We start from the raw sequence: 19,220 nt of genomic DNA on the forward strand, positions 1-19,220 counted from the left end.
AGGTGTGGGCAGTGAAGACCTTGGCACACTTGTATACACATTCAAAGGTATTCTCCAAGTATTTTATCGTTAAAGTGGTTAAGAGAATGACTCCCACCAGAAAAAGAATGCAAGTGTATCACTTTTTGCCAGTGCAGTTAAATTAGGAAGCTGCTGAATCATAATCGTACTGCTTTAATTTTCCTGTGGTGTATTAACTGAATAACAGCATTGTTTAGTGATTTTTTCAAATAACCATACATAATATGTGCTGTTTAATGAAATGAAGAACAATGAAATCTACCCTTTGGGGTTTTTCTCCCCACATAATTAACTTTCATTTATAGAAGTAATAATATTTAAATCACGAGAATCAGTAGTGCACTTTCTCTTATGAGCAAGGCTTTTGAGGATAAATCAAAAATTATCAATAAATGCATGCTTTTTATATTGGGGAATAATTTTAATGTCTTAATACATGCTATTTATTTATGTTTGCCATATGCCACCCAGATTTACTGCAGGATATATAGGCAGTCTTTTCTAGGTTTTCAAAAATACTATATGAGGCAGACTAAAAGTGGTTGGTTTCTTTGCCACAAAATTGATTTCTCCATTTTTTATGTCTTCATTATGTGATTATTAATCCTAGTTATAACTAAATTTGGCATGGATGTAACATATTTCTGTGCTATTGTAGCTGCGTAGCTACAATATATATATTCTTTACTATTTAAACTTTTTCTTTTGAGATGGAGTTTTGTACAGCTTAGCTTACAAAACATTAGAACTGCTTTATCAAGTTGACTCTGGCTCCAGATACAAAGCATATAATATTTGCAAAGGAAATCTAGAAAAATGAGATAAGGTGATGGAAAGCAATGGTGTCATGGACCTAATAACCAAGCAATAGTCGAGTCACACTTGTAAAATCAGCCTGACTCCTGCCCAGTTTTTTGTACTAGCTGTTACCTTACTGCCCTTGAATAGTAAAGTACTTTAAAATAAGGAAATAATTAAATTGTTTATATACAATGAATCAGTAAGAATAGTAAGATCACACATTTGATATTAAGCGTGTACCTACCTAGGCATCATCTTCTAAGTGTCTTAAAATCAAGCACAGAATTGGGACTTCTGTCTGAAAAGACTTGCAGATCTGGTTAATACTTGCACACTAGGTGTAATTTAAAACCTAGTGAAATAATTGGAGGAGGGAGGCTTTAATGGTTCATTTGGTTTAGATTTAGTTCCGGAAACAGTTCCACTGTAATCGGTTCACATTGTGTAAAGTGCACACATGTGTCCTTACACAGTCAGCATTTGAGTATGAAGTCCAAATAATGTGTTTAAAAAAATTAGTATACTTACTGAACTTTCAAAAAAAAAAATCAGTGTACAACTCAAAATTACTTACAGAGATTAATTCAGGAACAAGATTAAAATAGAGGAGGCAGTGTAGCCAAGAAGCAGGTTGCTTGGCAGAACTTCTGGTGGATTTTTATTTACAGTACTTGACTACTTTGGATGCACTAAATTTATACAAAATCTTAAATCCAAAGAAAAGTCACATTCCATAAGATGCCATGAATAAAAATTATTCATTTATCAAGTTCAAGCAGAAATTGAACCTTCCTTCAGAGCTCCAGCTACTCTGATTTAGTGTCTGATTCCGTACGCCTTTAAAGAAATATGAAACCTTAATATATTGGCATGTTTAATACATCTATATGTAACATATTCTTAATAATATTTAATTTGTACAGTAGATTTTATTAAACTAAATCTACTTTATTAGTTTTATTAAATTAAAGCTATTGCTTTAAGGTGCTATTTAAATTTGTTTCTGATAATAAATGTAGCTTTTTTCTGTAGGGAAAAGAGCATGCTTTTGGTCCTGGGTACCTACAAGAAGTCAGGAAACTGTACAAATTCCTTCTGATATTTTTGTTATTTATTTCATGGCAATGATGCCTGAATAGACAGAGATAGTTTATTTAGCTCCTTTCCATTTCAATCTTAAGAGGTTCTGCCATTCTGCAACTTGCAGAAGTGGGCTCAGGAGGAAGACCACAAGACATGAAAGATTGTTTTTTTAAGAAAAAAAAAAGCCAGGTGGGATTCAAACTGGTTTTCTATTGATCATAGTACTTGTAAGATTCTCTATAGTGTGTTAAAATCTACAACTGTGATTAAGATGACAGGAAATGCAGTAGTGTATTTCTGAAACATATCAAGGGACAGTACTAGGGAACACAAGCATATTACATGTAGATATTTTTAAATGTGTCAGGAAATAGTATTTGCTACTCTAATATTTCATTTCTGTAACAGCACACACAAAACGCCAAGAATGCTTAGAGCCACTAAGCTCAATAATGTGACAGCAGTCTTTTTGTTCACAGTCCCTAAGATACAGGATAATGATCATTATAGATTTTTGCCTTATGCTTGCAACTAAAACTCACATGGAAAATACAGCAGAGTGGCCTATGATGATTGTACAGAGAAAGGGAGCTTTTAAAACCAAAAAGAAAGTACTGTTAGGAGCCAACACAAATCCTTTCTTCTTTTCTTTTAATTGCTGTGTGGTGAACAGGGGGACTGAGCCATGCTCTGCCTCCATCTTGTACAAGACCAATGCAGCATTTAAATGATGCTTCAGTCTTCATTAGTCATTTTTTATTATTGGAATAGGAGGTGGTATGAAGGCCCAAACATGCTGAATGCTGGAGTATACAAAAGAAACAACTCTGGAGAGCATCTCTGTGGAGTGCAGAAACCAGGTACGTGCTATAACTCTACTAAAGCAGCTGATCAAATCAGCATGGCTCTCGACCAAGTTGCTATTCTCTCTGCTTCTCATGCCTCTGATCCCCGCCTGATCAGAGCTGATCTCTCCACACCTTGTGGATGCAGATCCCTGGGCCTTCCGCAATGGGACTGTTATGCAGCTCAGGACTTCCTGCTCTTTAAATCATGTTTTACTGTAATATCTCTTGCGTTTGTTGTTCTATAAACAGCCAGAGCAATCATGGGCCAGGGAGGAGGGTAACTGTTAGCAAAATGATGCTCTGTCATTCCCCAGAATCTTCTGTTCCCGACCAACATTTTGTCGGACCATTCAACTGATGGGAAGACCCAACAATTTCAGGGAAGCGTCAAAAATGCTGATTTTCCAAGCTGCAGAGACACCCAGGCGGCAACAGCGGGCAGGAAGCCGCCATTTGCTCCCTGTGGAGGCTAGGGAAGGCCTTGCCACCCTTTACCCCCTCCCTTTAGGGAAGTAAGGAAACGTGTTTTATTTGCCTGGATCTCAATCGGCCCTGAAGATTTATTTAACTACAGGCAAGGGGTTTCCCCTCATTAGAGGCGACGCCCACAGCCGCCTCCAGATGGCGTCTGCGCCCCGGCAACCGCCGCGCTGGGCCGGGCCGCCTCTCGTCCACTCCCGCCCCGGGTGTGGTGGAGGGAAGGGTGGCTGGTAAACAAGGGAGGTTTAGATTGGACACAAGGAAGAAGTTCCTCCCTGTGAGGGTGGTGAGGCCCTGGCACAGGTTGCCCAGGGAAGCTGTGGCTGCCCCAGCCCTGGCAGTGTTCAGGGCCGGGTTGGACAGGGCTTGGAGCAGCCTGGTCTAGCCGAAAGTGTCCCTGCCCATGGCAGGGGGTTGGGAACTGGGTGAGCTTTAAGGCGCCTTCCAACCCAAACCAGCTGGGGATTCTATGGTTCTATGTATTTCAGTGGTCTTTTTCTGGCTGGTTAGCTGTGTTTTTGAAGTCTCCATCATATTTGTCCTGATGGTTCCCAAATGCATAAATACAGCTCCTTTCCTGGGTGGGCACACACTGAAAATATATATGTTCTTTGGCATGAGCCTTGGGATTTAAGCAAGTACTTCAGTGGGCTGTGAGAGTGCAGAGGGCCATGTACAAGGGCAAGTATAAAGCAACTCCTCTGGCCACTTAATAAAGATTTTACAGTTTAATGACTCTTGTGTTGAAGTCTTCTTGGCCAGAAGATGATATACTTGTAGCTTAATATATGGCTGCACTAAAGCCTCAATGGCTTTGAGTTATTTCAAATGTGAGTTCATTAGTCCCTTTGCATACAGTGAAAGGCACAGTAGCTGGGTTTCTTTCTCAGGTGTTGCTTTTGGAGTAACAGGGCTGGAGGGCAGATACGCTGGGGCACTGGTTGCCCCATCCCTGGCAGTGTTCAAGGCCAGGTTGGACAGCACTTGGAGCAACCTGGTCTAGTGGAAGGTGTCCCTGCCCATGGCAGGGGGTTGGTTGGAACTGGATGAGCTTTAAGGTCCCCTCCAACCCAAACCAGCCTGGGATTCTATAATTGGTTGTGGGTTGGCATATTCATACCTCAAATATTACTGACATTTACTAGTACACATATTATGTATTATAATTATTTAGCAGGAGTGACCTACTTCCAAGCGACTATGCCTTTTGTTGTGATGCTTATAGTTGTTACTATTATTGGTGGTGGTGGTAAAAAGAAACATCTGCTTGTGATATAAGCCTTTCCTGAAAATGGTGCATTTGGGGTAGGATATGGCTTCAGCCAGCAAATGCAGAACAATTCCATGTAGTTTTGACCTGAAGGACTGATTAAGAGGCAGAGAGCTCATGTAGCCATTCTCCATTTATATGATACTCAGGCACTCTGTTTTCTTCATGTGTTTTTTCTATGCCTGTTACAAGAAATAGCCTGCAATTTGTATCCTCTGACTGCTGTCCATTGAGTGAGGCATGATCTGGTCTTCTGTTTACAGTTTCTAGTGAAGTGAACATATGTGAATAAAAATGGCTAAGTTTCATTGCTTTGCTAAAGCTAACAGTAGGTATCATTCTCAAATTACCCTTTACTCAGTGTGATGAGACCATTTTTCTCTCTCTTTGCCTCTCAGGCACACCAAAGTTATTAACCATACAGTAAATATAGTATCACCACTGTAGATGAATAGTATCACCAAGACATGACTTCTACTGCTTTAGGGGAGGATGGGAAAGTTTTGTGGGATTAAATTGTTTGAATTTAAGCTTTTTTTCTTTGGGGGGGAACAGTCTTCACTGGTAATGAGATAAATTTTAGATTGACCATAAAACATGCCTTACATTTGTTTTAAGCTTTCTATTTCTCATGTGTTCAGTCATTTTTCAGGTAAATAAACACTGGATCAGACCAACTAGTGAAATGGAGCATGACTATGCTGACATCAAAATAGCTGTGCTCAGTAGTGCCAGCTGAACATGTGTCCCTGTATGGTCAAAATCTACATGTGATTTATTTATAAGTGGAGGACAGGATGGCTTTTTGGTCAGATAAAAGATTCACTGTCAAGAAATACAATCTTTTATTTCTGCCCTGGTCTTGACTTCTTGTGTAACCTGAAGCAAGCACAGAATTCCCTTACACTTTGTGTACAAATTGAGAATAATTCTTTCCCCCCTCATAAAGGTATTTCTAAGTTTAATTCAGTGGTGCATAAAATGGGATACTTAAAGTTGGTATGCAAAGTGTCAGAGTATAAAAATAAATAAATTTTAAAGCTGTGGGCCATTTCCTCAGCCAGATTAAGCTGAAATGGTTTCCTTAAACAGCTGAAGATACGCGGGTTCGTACAAGCTCAAGGTCTGATCCATATGTATTTCTTGAGAGGTCTTCCTTAGTTCAGCCTATGCAAGAATATCAAGGTTTGCATACTGGAGATGCTGTGAAGGCTGGAAGGAATTTGTAAATACTACCTATTAATGGTTTCTATATTAAAAGAATGAAAAATAGCTTGTGTTAAATTTTTCAAACTAGCAATGCATTTAAAACTGAAGTAAATTTGATTCTGCTGGCTGCACATAAGGGAAATAGGTCACCATCACTACTACTCTGGTGGGCTTTTTTCATCCCTTGCTTTGATGACACTTTGCAAAGCTTGAGGAGAAAAATTATACACAGCTGCAGTATACTTACTTTATTAAAGAAAACAAAAAAAAAATAATATCTATGTGTGTATACTGTAAAGCAAGGGAATAATAAAGCTGAAGAAACACCAGAGTATCTGCAGGCTACTTGGCTTTGATAAAACAACTCTGCATTGAATTCATAGGTACTGTACTTGCACAATAGAATGTAAAATATCATTTATTTACTGTCTGATGCTGGGTGACCCACTTATTTCTGTCCCATATTAAATGGCGAGGGGGATGAACACTATCTCCAGGTGAATATTTCACTGTTCTCCAAAGATTTTTGTCCTTGTCAAATATTCTGCAGCTTCTCTATATGACTGAGCTATTCTCACTAGATGTGGTTGGATGAGAAAATTAGTTTTGGCCCATGCGATGTAGACCTTTGAAAGAAAAAGGCCTGAGGGGGAGATTTTATTTAATAACCCTTTACACCCCTGCATAGCAATCAAGTGCTTCAGTACAGCCAGGAATAGATTTGTGCAGCTGCGAAACTATTGGTTGGTGTCCAATTCAGTCCAGTTCAGAGGTAGGCTAACAGCAGCACATCCCTCTAGTCCCAGACTGGAAGAACTGGATGGAGAATCTATACAATGCTTGTAGTCAGGGGCACAGCTATAATCACACACTGAAGTTGTCTTTACAGTCCTTTTTTTTTTTTTCTGCCTGTTGCACTTTTATCCATCTCAGGGTAAGTAGCTATTGTTCCATAATCTGTATCAAAATGGATGGTTGTAGAGTAGGCACGCCACTCAGCAGAGTGTTCATGTTCAACTTCATGCTCCATATGTACACAGGGCATGTCTTCCAATTTTATCGTAGATTCACAGGCTGGTTTGGGTTGGAAGGTACCTTAAAGCTCACCCAGTTCCAACCGCCTGCCACAAGCAGGGATGCCTTTCTCTAGACCAGGTTGCTCCAAGCCCTGTCCAGCCTGGCCTTGAACACTGCCAGGGATGGGACAGCCACAGTTTCTCTGGGCAACCTCTGCCAGTGTCTCACCACCCTCACAGGGAAGAATTTGTCCCTAATGTCCCTGCTATTTCTTTATATTTGATGTCTGTTTCTCTTCAGTCACTGTGACCAACAAAAGGTGTCTGGATGACAGAGTAATGGAGATCATTTGCTTCACAGAAATCTGTGAACAACTGATACTGCAAAAATCAGGATATTAAGGGTGAACAGTGAAAGGGTATGAATGCACTCCATTTTCGTATAGACTTGTGGATTGTGGTGGCGTTAGGCACTCAGCAGGCTTTAGCTTTAGGCTATCAGTGTTGGAATACATGTAGTAAGAAGATATGGATATCTGCCTACAGTATGTCTGTAGGCAGATATCCACATCCAATAACGAAAGAGTAGGAGGGAGAGTAAAATGGAAGCTGCAAGTCTATCCCAGGCAATAACAGAAAAGCATGTAAGCTGTGCTAATCGATACTCTGAGAGAATATAATTTATTTATCCCCCCCCTTGTACTGTAGGGGATGACAAATGGTAAGCCTGGTTCTATTCTCCCACCCAAAGGGTTTATATAAATATATCCACACACCTTGACTCTGAGAGCAAGCTTACTTTCCCACCTCTGTTCATTATGCTTAGCCTATTTGCAACTCTCTGACATTTTTCTAGGACTTCTGTTGCTTCTGTCTCATCAGTATATATACTGCATCTTCCAGAAAGATATGAATTTTCCAGCTTTCTAAACATTATGCTGTATGTTGGTTTCTTTCTCTCAGAAGGATAAGCAGGGTGAAAAGGAAGCTACTACTTTGTCTTTGTGTTGTCTCCTATTTTGTGTCATTTTGTTCTGCTAGACAAACTATCTTTGATTTAGTAGGGTCGGAGTATGAGTGCATAATAGATTATCTGTCACGGGACCAAATCAATCATGTTTAACAGTGTATTGACAGAGCATATAGCAAGTATCCTTGACCCGAGGTTGAAAATACCTGTTATTAACATCGTGTTGTTCTTGCTGCTGCTTGGTATGAACTTTGAGGCAGAATATTCTTTATCAGCTTTTTTATCTTAATATATATACTTGTTTTCTCCCTGAGCCTTTTTTAACTAATATGCTTCCTTCTTCTTTTGTGGAGCATGGAAGAGCCCAGCCAGGCATGTCTCAGAGTTCCAAGAGTAAAAGAGAAACTCTTATGCTCTAAGTCAACGGCAGCCTTTAAATGTTAAGGTTACACTGAGATTTTCACTGTAGTTAATTGCCCAGGCCAGGGTGTTTTACATATTTCTTTGTGATATATCTAACACTGTATGTTATTGGAGAAGAAGTATGGAATTGGTCTTGTCCATTATGACAGTTCCTTTGCTCCTTTATTTGTGTCAAGTTTTTATGCTTCAGCATTTCTTTCACACAACCCTAGACACTCCTAATAGTATTTCTTAATGTTATAGCTAAATGTTCCTGCTGTTTGTTGTATAGGATCAGTACAGATTTGTGACAAATGAAATTCACAGATGATTATGGGAAACAGAAATTCCTCCAGGTTGTGTTTTAATTAGTCTGACATTGTAAGCTGACCTGGAGAAAATTCTGTCTCCAAAACTGCTAATCAGTTTAAACCTCACCGTGAAGGCACAGCCAGGCACTGGAGTCTTGATCTCTGCCATGTGTCCTGCTCCTATTGGCAGTCACGCTCCTGCTCCGTTCATTAGCAGAAATACTGACACCATGCCCAGTTATCTGTGTGCCATGGCAGGGCAGTTAAACTGGGGGTGGTGGAATGCATGTCTGTTGAGTAAGCAGACGATCGTTTGTATCTGAATCCCCATGTGATCTTTCAGATAACCACGCCCCAGGCTCCTGCTGCTATGAAAACAGGTGAAAACCCTGAGCTTTCCTCACTATTTGAAAACGTTGAGATGTGAAATATGTTTTGTTTCCACAGGTATTGCTAATTAACTGATCTTTTTGAGAATTCCTGCATGCATGCAAAAGGGTAATTATGTAAACAATATTGCTAGAAAAGTTTCAGACATAATTCTTAGGTGAAATTATATCAGACAATATCGGTTGATTTATATGTGGACATCTAAGCAACAGATTGTGTTTTAAGAGGACTTGTGTATTGGAAAACTGCAGGGTTCCAGCAGATTTATTCCTTGGGATGAAGCCGTGGAATTAGGTAATTCTGTATCCTTCTGTGTTTCTTGTGATATAAGTGATGAGATTCTGTGAGTAGACAAAGCTTCAGGGAACTTCAGGCAACATCATTCAAAGACTTCAGACTATTTTTTTTTTTCCAAAACCTCCTAATGAATGAATGCATTTAAAACAAAATATCCTTTATCATGATAGCCTGTAGTCAAGCATAGAGTAGTTGAACTGAAAACGCAGGCAAAGAAACTGCATTTTACATACTTTATATTCTTCTCGTGGTGAGAATTTGAAGATACCCATCTGTTTGATTCCCCTCCCCTTAACTAGATTTGTTGTCTCTATATATTCTTCACATCCAGATCTGTAGAACTGAAATATGGACCTGGCTCTGTGTGAGAGCTGTGATGGATTTTATAACTCTGTTGCAAAGTTTCATGTTTCTAGATTCCATATCAGGGACCTACATCTCCATTTCAGAAAAATAAGCTCACAGCATGTCTATGGTGTGATTTGTGTACCTGTCATCACTGTGTTCAGCACACATGCAATGCACTGCTGTATTTTGCTTCTGAGGGAAGCCACTTTAGAAGAAAGTGTTTAAAGTTTTTGTTAATGCTTTTATTATACTGTAGTTATTGCGATATCATGCTGTTCGTCTGGAGCTTTGGCACCAGTTGCTCTTGTAGGGAGAATGTTATGTTAGGTCACAGATTTGACCCAGAATTTATCTTTTGTTTTTTCCTTTAATATTGGAGATAGCCAAGAACTGAAATGTGGGCTGTTGTTTTCTGCTGTTATTTGCTTTTCCCCATTTCTCCTTCATGTGTCACTGATGACCCATGACACTGTTGATTCCCTTGTTGTCCATTCACTAATAATCTCACCAGGGGCTTTACAAAGAACTCAACCATTTCTTTCAGTAGATTCCATGATTGCCGAACTTTTTGTGTATGTGTGTGTGCATATATATATATATATGATGTATTAGGGCATCTCCTTCCCTCCATCTCTTCTGAAATCTGCTTGTTCCTCTAATGACATTCATTGTCATATGCCACCACTTCCAGCCACCACTATTGCTCCTTTCAAGAGATCAGAATACTCTCCTCACCAGTTTATTCTTCATGACTTGAGTGTGAGTACATGCTCCTTTCCCAATAGCTTCCATACAGGATTGTGTTTACATACAGCTACTTTCTGTTATTACAAATATTTGGTAGTGGTATGTTTACCATATCTGAAAAAAAAAAAAAGTTTAGTAGGATCAAATGTGGTCTGACCTTGGCCCAGTTGAAATGCCATGGGGAAGCACTGTATTAACTTCTAGTGCACAAAATGCTCAATAACATTCCAAAGAAGCAAGGTTGCCAAAGATTTGAATAAATGCTAATCCTTCTCAGACTTAACCAGAAGGCTAGTACTGAAATGCTGCTTCTGAAGTCATCCTTCAAGATTGATGGGGGGGAGTTTTGGATTGTTGGGATACTTTTTTTATTTGGCTGGGGTTTGTGAATACAGTGACACTCTACAGGAACTGAAGGAGCAATCTGATAATGTTTCCAGATTTTCTCTCTGATTTCTGACCTAGAAAGATAGTGACTTTACCAAGATACTACTTTTCTTCAAACTGAGGGGTGAGGCTTATTTCTGTGTTTTCTTTCATTTCATATTTACAGATCTGCTTTCAGCTATGTTCTGGTTCAGCCATAGCTAAGTTAGGGCAAGTTTTAAGTTTAAAAATCAAGCAAAGCAAAACCAAGCTTTGGATACAATGGATTTTCCATTTTTTTAACTGCTTGCCTTTAAGTATCTTTGCCCAAATGTCTGGTTGATACAGAGTACTACAAGGGAGATGTAAACTCTGTGCTAACAGAGTGTAACATCTGTGAAGTTTTTCACTTAAATCACAGCTATAAACAAGGTTAAATGGAAAGTCTATCTGTGCATGGGACAGGGAGAAGCACAGTGAATGTGGTGAGCACAGGTGAAGAGACAAGAGGAACAGTGTACTTCCATGAATGGATGGCTATGTTGCCTAATAAAATATTGCCATAAAGTCCAGGGAAGCTCATGTGAGATCATCATTGCCATCTTCATACTCCCAGATGCTTAGCATGTCCCATTGTTTCAAGCAAGCAGCTGTGGTAGGCTTGGTGGTTTTATTTTGTGGTGTTTGATGTTACTGTTTTTTTTTATGGTAGAATATTCTTCGCAATTAACAACTGTTGAATTTTTCCAAGCATGCTGGTGAAAACCAGCTGATTACAGAGAAGCAATCTGGGCTGCTGCAGTTCCTGGCATTAGGTCTAGTGGAGAGATGTGAGAAGATGAGAGAAGGCTTTGGGGTCTTTTCTTTTCCTGTGGTGGTTAAACACCAAGGCTTTCAACAACTTCAGTTCCAGCTGGGTCATTGGGACTCTGAACTATGTACTTCAGCATAGCTTATGGATTTTAAACCTGTCACATTGTACTTTTATTATAGATATGATCCTGCACTTGCAAGCTGTTTTCTTGATCTTTTGCCAGCAAGGCTTTTGTAGCAGTTCTTGGAAGATATACTGTAACAGTTCCCTTTTATAATAGCTATCATTAACACCTCTTTGGCATCTGTAAGAGTTTCTTCTTCTCTGGAGATCGGAGAGTTGATTAACCAGCCTTTTGCTGTCCGCAGGCAATTTCTCAGATTTCCACCTTATTTCAAATATACCTTTCTAGCAAAGGCCCTGGAAAAAGGTTGTGGCAGGGCAACTGCAGCCCTCACCTTCATGGTAATAATAAACTTTGAAAAATTTCAGTCAGGCCAAAGCAGTCAGACAGCTTTAATGAGGATTTGCAGTGACCTTCTGTTTTATAGTAGGTGGATTCTGGCACATTGTCAATTTTAATTCTTACTGATCTTCCGGTGGCTTTTGATACCAGAGATCATAGGTTTCTCTTAAAATACCTGTCGAAGATCCTGAGCCCTGTGGGCACTGTTCTCACATTGTTTCATTAGTATTTGCCTCAGAGGTGCCAGTTTGTCACTGTAAGTATCTTCTGATACTGCTCCTGTGAACTGCCAAGTTCCCTAGGGCTATGAACTGGGTGGGTCCCTGCATTTCCCCTACATATGTGGAAGCTGCAGCTTGCATTTTCAAAACCTATACACATTATAATGACATGCAGAAAGTGCTTGGACATACTTATTTCTTAGAAGTATTTCTGTGTGTATGACAGCAGTGCTGTCAAAGTGTACACTTGTTAAATGTTGCAAAAGTAAATGCAAGCAAAATGAGGTTGTGACTGCCTGTTACCTCCTTTTGATTGAGTCATATTGGTTTAGTCTTGATTTGGTAAATTAAATCACAAAAATAGTCTAGGTATAGGTGTGAATTTTAGTCTGTTTCTGGTTAGTCATGTAATGCTGAAGAAGTATTTCTGAGTGCCAATGTTAGAGTAAGAACTGACACATAACCACCGGAATGGTTATATGAGGTGCTTTATTGCAGCGCTGGGAAACCAGGGGCACGCGCCCAAATCTGGCTTCGCCCTTGTCACATCGCGTTCGCAATTTATACGCTAAAAATTTCGTAACTAATGCATATTCAACACAGATTACATCATTGACTAATACATCTGCATCAAGGATTGCTCCATCAGTCTATTACGACATCGGCCTCTTTTGCGCTTGCGCAGCCCCCTCTGGTGGTCGTCTTACTCTGATGAAGTAAGAAGTCTTCCTCGGCTTGTCCTTTTCACATTTCTGTTCTTTGGATACATCCCAACCATTGTGTGGGCACTAGCATTTTCTTATCTTCCCTTGACTGCCTCTGGTATGTCCTTTTGGCTATCTTAAACATAGGTTCTGCTTGGGTAGAGTTTTACAATACATACTTCCCTAAATGCACCCATACTCCCCTCACCATATATAGTTACGTTAGCTCTTGCTACCAAGACTACCATTGTAACATTTAGTTATAGAGTAACTATGATGCAAAACGGCAAAATTACAACATCTTCTAATATACAAAGCCTCACTATTGATTTATAAATTTCTCAAATATAATCATTTTACTATTTTATATGATTATTTTATTGTAAAAACTTCACCCTTTTCTAACACCAAGAGGCAGCAGAGACTGACTGCTGTTACTGTTTGAGGTAGTAATTACAGTAAGACTTGCTGATGGAAAATATCTGCTAAATCATCTGTTTTTCCTCTCCAGCAGAAATTTGCTTATGGGCTATCTGTTAGAGGCTTCTGCCTAATTCCTAAAAAATAAAAACAAAACCAAGGATGTAGCACCTTTATTTCACATAGAGAAGGAACTTTTTCTTAGGGTTAATCTGTTATTCTTTTTTCCTTTGCCTCCTAGCTTTACTCCTAGTTATTCTAGTGATTTAAGGAAGAGTTAATCTCGTATTGCAGGTATCAGTAGTTAAATAAATAACTGCCACTAGGCTAGATATCTCAACTGTGGACTTCTGTCTGTGGAAAGACAGACTAAATCTGTGCCATGATTCATTTTATCCATAAGAAGGGTTATACAGTGTATACATTTAAATCCTTGGCCTCAGCCAAGGAACTGAACCGTCATAGTTTGGAGGATGGGTGTATATAGAAGATTATGATCTGAAGAGATGGAAGCTTGGGAAGCAAAAGCATAAAAAGGCAAAATGTCAAGGGACCCACAACTAGCTTGTGCAATGTTTGCATGTCAAAGACTTTTTAGTAGTACTATTTTTGGTAATTTTTCCCACCCAAGGTGTGCAGCACATCTGCCAAGGGGCTGTACTGTGGACTGGCTTAGTGAAGTGCTTGGGCTCACTTCTAGGGAAGTCATATTTTGGGATGAGGGAAGAGACTTGGGGAGACTTAATACCCTGAAGGGCTGTAGTGTTGCAACGCAGAGGTCAAGAAATGCTCATATTGCTGCTGCCTGCCATGGCTTCATTTCGTCCCTGCCACACAGGTAGTGATTTCATTACGTGGTGTCTGAAGTCCTGGTTCACCGTGATATCCATTCAATTAAACTGTCTCTGTCCATCTCAGAAGAAGACCTAGTTGATAATTTACCTTGTGATTCGGTGTATATATCCTCAAATAGTTCTTGCCTATTTGGATCATATTTTACTTTGAAATGATTTCTAAGGTCCCTTATCCACAACAGCTGTGGATTTAGCTGTGGCAGCTAAATCTGACAGCGATTATGAATTGGAGCCCTCCACCACCACAGTTCACAGTCCAGGGTATTAAAGTGAACTGAAATCAATAGTAGTTTACATTATAATGTGACTGGCTCCAAACTGGAAACTGAAGAACGGACATATCACCTGGTTTTGCCTCTTCAGCTTTCAGCAGAATGTAAGGTGGGCAGCACCAAAAAAGTACTTGAACTTTGCTTAGTAGGGCTTGGAAACAAATGTTGTTCTTTGCTGGTTTACTTTTGGTTTTGCTCTTTCACTTCTTCCCTCTGTGTTTCGGATTAAATTTGCCACGTATTAAGTTTGCATGTGTTTCTAATTTACCTAGTTTCTTAAAATTTTTCTAATTTTATGCATTTTGCCATTTATCTCAAATTGCTACCAGCTGTAAGTATCACAAGTAAGTTTTTTCACAGTTTTCCTAATTACAAAAAAAAGAAAGCTAACTAAAGCCAAATAACTGCCCTCCTATCCCACATGAGACAATTTCTATATTTAATACCCTGCTTCAAGCCAGTTATCATACAGTGCTAAAGCTATTATCTGTGTAACTCACTTTTCTGTCTCCACTAGTGGTCATCAGGAGAAAGGACAAGTCAGCAGCTTGCTTAAATACTATAATTGTGTAATGATTGAACATTGACCGTTTCTAGCTTTATCTAGCTGGCCTTTAATTCCTTATTGTCAAATGTAAAAGAGACGGTAGTATTAGATGCTTCATATAAAAAAAATAAGCTACATTCACCTAATAGAACATTATAAGATGAAAAAAAAAAAAAGGATTAGAAACTTAATTTGATTCGAAATTGTCTCTGTAAACCAGTGGTATTCAGTAGATGCTATCCTGCTGCTTCTCTGAGTTCTTTTAAAGCTTGAAAGTCCAAATGCTGTTCCTACATAACGACGCTTTTTGTAACAGAGATTAGTGGGAGCATGCCTGTTTTTCTAGATCTTCCAGTGTTGTGTTTTCTGTTTTTTTCTAGTTTCTCAGTATCTCCCAGCTGGCTCTGAGTTTTCAGAAGTCCTTATCAGTGCTGTGGGGTCGCACCAAATTCCCTCCAAGCCCTATGTTGTGGAGGCCTGAACAAACAAGCGTGCTTTTGGTTTGCTTCCAAGAACTGCCTTACCTGCTCTTTTCTGTAGTTGTTTTTGATGAATCCAAGATGATGTGGGCATCAGATAGCATTGTTAAGCAGTAATGAAGCAGAAAGACAGCAGCAAACCTACCACCTGAACCTAAATATTCACAGCACAGTTACCCTCCCCCAGGGGCTGCACTCTCTTTGTGTTAAATAGCATATTGAATACAAGATTACAGCATTTTGCATACAAAAAGTGTATGGTCATGGGCCTTTAGATTTCAGTTGCCTATTTGTGAAAAATTGTATATATTCACAGAGGAGTTTCTTGGGGTGGTTCAGCACAATGTGAGGAGAAATGAGATAAAGCAGATGTGTGCTCTTCTGGGGAGTCTGTTCTTCAGTAGCCCCACCACACCTTCATGTGTGAACACTAGTGGCAGCAGGAAAGGTGTCAAGGCTTTGCCTGTGTTATCCCATGTTCACAATATGGTGTATCATCATTCCTCGTTCTCCCAACCACTAAGGTTGATGTGTAAAACACAAAGGATTTCTTAATCCAAAACACTGTCTATGCAGTTGCAAAGTGTTTCTACTGTCCCAGGTAGAGAAAGTGGCATTATCTTTTCAGTGGCTACACCCAGTTTCATATAAGGAATAAAGTGTTAGGTTAAAGTTACCTCTCATATACTGTTTTATGAATGACTGAGTAAAGCAATTTCCTATGCAACTTTGGAATGCCTGGGATGTAGGATATCTTGCATGTGGATCAGCACTGGTACAAGTAATGTATGTGTGCATAATTTGCAGTACACCATGGTCAGCCTCATTTTACAGTGGTAATCCAGTCTGGCTGCTCAGTTTATGGATGAATCAGGTATGGCTGCTTCCTGGATACTACAGTATTTCACATTGTGGTGAATGAACTAAAAATCCTGCTGCAGTTCTCCTGTAAAGTGTCTGCCCACTGTCTTGAAAGTGTTCCGAGGTCTGTCTGTCTGTCTGTCTGCAGGAGTGTAACTACTTTAATTAAAAAAAAAAAAAAATCCATATTATGTGAGTGTGTTTGGTCATTCAGGGCAAGGAATAATAATGTAGTTTCTCACTCTAGTTCTCATGTTTTAACCGGCTGCTTAATTTCCACTCTATTCCTCCAAATTTTCATTAAAACTTTGAAAGGCTAGCCTAATATTAAGAACTGGATGTCGGTATAAATGTTAGAAATAGTGATGAGAAACTTGAGTCTGTGCAGGTGTATGCAAAACTGCGCTAGTGAAAAGTGTAGAATGTCAGATGGTGAGAATTTCCTGAAGATTGTAATACTTTTAAAGTATTCTCTTGACACTTGTACACCAACCATGTAAAGAATATTTATTTGGTCATACAAAGGTCAAGTGCCATGGCGGTTACAGAATAGGCCTGTATTTGCTAGAATAAAATACATATTTTGAGACTGTTTTGCACCAGGAGATGCTGATACATTATGATCCCGGTAGAAGAGGCACTTTGGCTCTTAAAGTGTTTTTAAAAATGGTACATATTAGAGCTAACACTAAAGAGAGAAAGAGAATAGTAAAATCTTACATCCCTTTAGATGCTGGGAACCCCAAGCAGTGTAGGTCCAAAATGGGCCTCTGATCCACATACAGCACACTGTGTGGACCTGTCCATGGGAAGCATCATCCCATTTTGGTCATTCAAGCTATTATAGCACTTTCTAGCAAGCCAACAACTCTACTTATTCCTACTGTCAAACAGAAAGGATGTTCACATAGAACTTGTTGCTGCAGTTGTTAGCTAAAGGCAAAGCCAGGCAAGGAGCATAATCACCAGTACCAAGTGAGAGCTGCTTGCTTCTCTGTTACAATTAGGACTAAGTTTATCACAAGTTTAACCTGAGGCCAAGGGATATGGAGGGCTTAAAGGCCAGGCTGTACAGGCAGCATGGCACAAGCCTAGCAGTGCTCAAGTTGACTGTTGGATCACTACCTCCTTAGGGTACGGTGGTCTTCTGGTCAGGATCACTGCAGAGATAACGTCCCTTTTGTTCACAACTCAAAACTGCAGAATCAAAATAAGACAGATAAATTACTGGTCAGATGGTATCCAGCATTGCTTACCTTTTGAAAGCCTCAGTACTAGTCTTTTTGACTGAAATTTATGTAACTAGTCTGCAAAATTGATTTCCAGTGTTTTGGAATCAACACCAAGGATTATTAAAAACCAATTACTGGTCTTTATATGCATTATGGCAGCGACAGCTCTTTACATAAAGGCAAGAAAGTCACCAGCTATTGATATATTAGAAAGAAAAGTTTCATTAATGTGTTTTATAAGTGGGAGGTGTTCAACGCATGTCCCAATATGATCAATCTCAATGTTGCTGTGTTGCCACAGCTTGAAAAGTCGAGAACGTAGAATTGTGTCTGAATTAAGTCTCAAAGAGAATTGTGCCCATTAAATCCTGAAGTTGACCTGACTCAGGAAATCCACCTGCTCAGCGTACACTTCTTCACTGTACAACCTGAACTTCTTCATGATGCAAAATTTTCTTTCATGTATACAAAGTGAATTTAGAAAATAAGCCTGGGAGAAATGCATCTCCTCGTTATGTTCAAAATACAAAAACCTAATTAAAATGTTTTGAAATGTGTGAAATTTATAATGCTACATCTTTCCAGGTATCATCTGCTGATTTACAGATCAGCTCCTGAGCAGTATTAGTAACAGAAGATTTTTTAATACTTTGGATTGCCCATTCCAGTCAGACTAATTGTGAAATATATCATTTACAAGAACATAACAAGAGTCAGCTTGAAAGTTATGGAAGTCAGGAGGCCTGGCAGATAGAGTACTAAAATCTTGATTGTTTGATAGATCTATTGCCAAAAAAAAAGCCTGATTAATGAAAGAAATTTTAGTTGAAGATGCGTAATTATTTTTATGGTTTTGCATTAATAATTCCTTCATATTCTGTCATATGCCATCACATAACTTGTGCAAAAATCAAGGCAGTGGCAAAGGTGATATTATAAAATTTGAATATGGGAACCAGTGGAGAATTGCAAATCTTGGTTAAACTTTTGTGTAAACTGCCCTTGATGCTTGTCATGAGCTATTGTGAGGAAGCATTTTATTTTGTCATGTAAAGCAATCTGCAGGTTATATGTATGAAAATATAATAATTGCGAATGCTGCACTTATCATTCAGCCATAAACCTAAAGCAATTGTGCATATGTATATATCTACACAAATATATTTGCCCTGTGCAGCTGTTTGGTTTGCATTCTCACAAGGATCTTGTAGCCAAGTTTGTGGCCACATTTTACTGTGCCTGTACTGCTGTTCATCATGCTCTGTTGCCTAGTGTAACATCAAACTTAGTGTGCTATCCAGGCTCTAAATGACAATGTGTAATTAGTGTTTTAGGGATCAAGTCTTTTGTGATAAGAACTACAGCGCTTTAAGCTGAGTCAGGTTTCAGACTGCAAGTAGAACAAATAGCCTGAACTTATAAGGGAGACTGCTGTATCCTTCTGATTATACTGAATTAACTGGATTTCAAAATGCAAAGATTTGGTGGTGTTAGGTTGGTTGGTTTTTTAAATACAGTATATTAAAAGAGATGGAATCCTTTTTCCTGCTTTAAGGTGTTTAAGAATATGTTTTACTTTGGAAGGACTCCACAAAGTAATTATTACCCAGTTCTATAACTGTTACAGAATGCTGGAAACTCAGAGAAACTAATAATTAAAATCTGAAATGAGTGTGGTTTGGGGGCTAGGTTATTTTTCTTCCCTCCTAGAAAATTCAATTGTTCAAGTGCCTGCTAATTGAAATAGGGATGGCTTATATTAGATTTCCTACTCTCCTCCCCTTTCTGGTG

This window comes from Pezoporus wallicus, unplaced genomic scaffold, assembly GCF_028554395.1.
Source record: "Pezoporus wallicus isolate ANWC-B61680 ecotype Strahan unplaced genomic scaffold, APGP_CSIRO_Pwel_v1 contig_5958, whole genome shotgun sequence".
In the NCBI taxonomy this organism is placed as follows: domain Eukaryota; kingdom Metazoa; phylum Chordata; class Aves; order Psittaciformes; family Psittacidae; genus Pezoporus; species Pezoporus wallicus.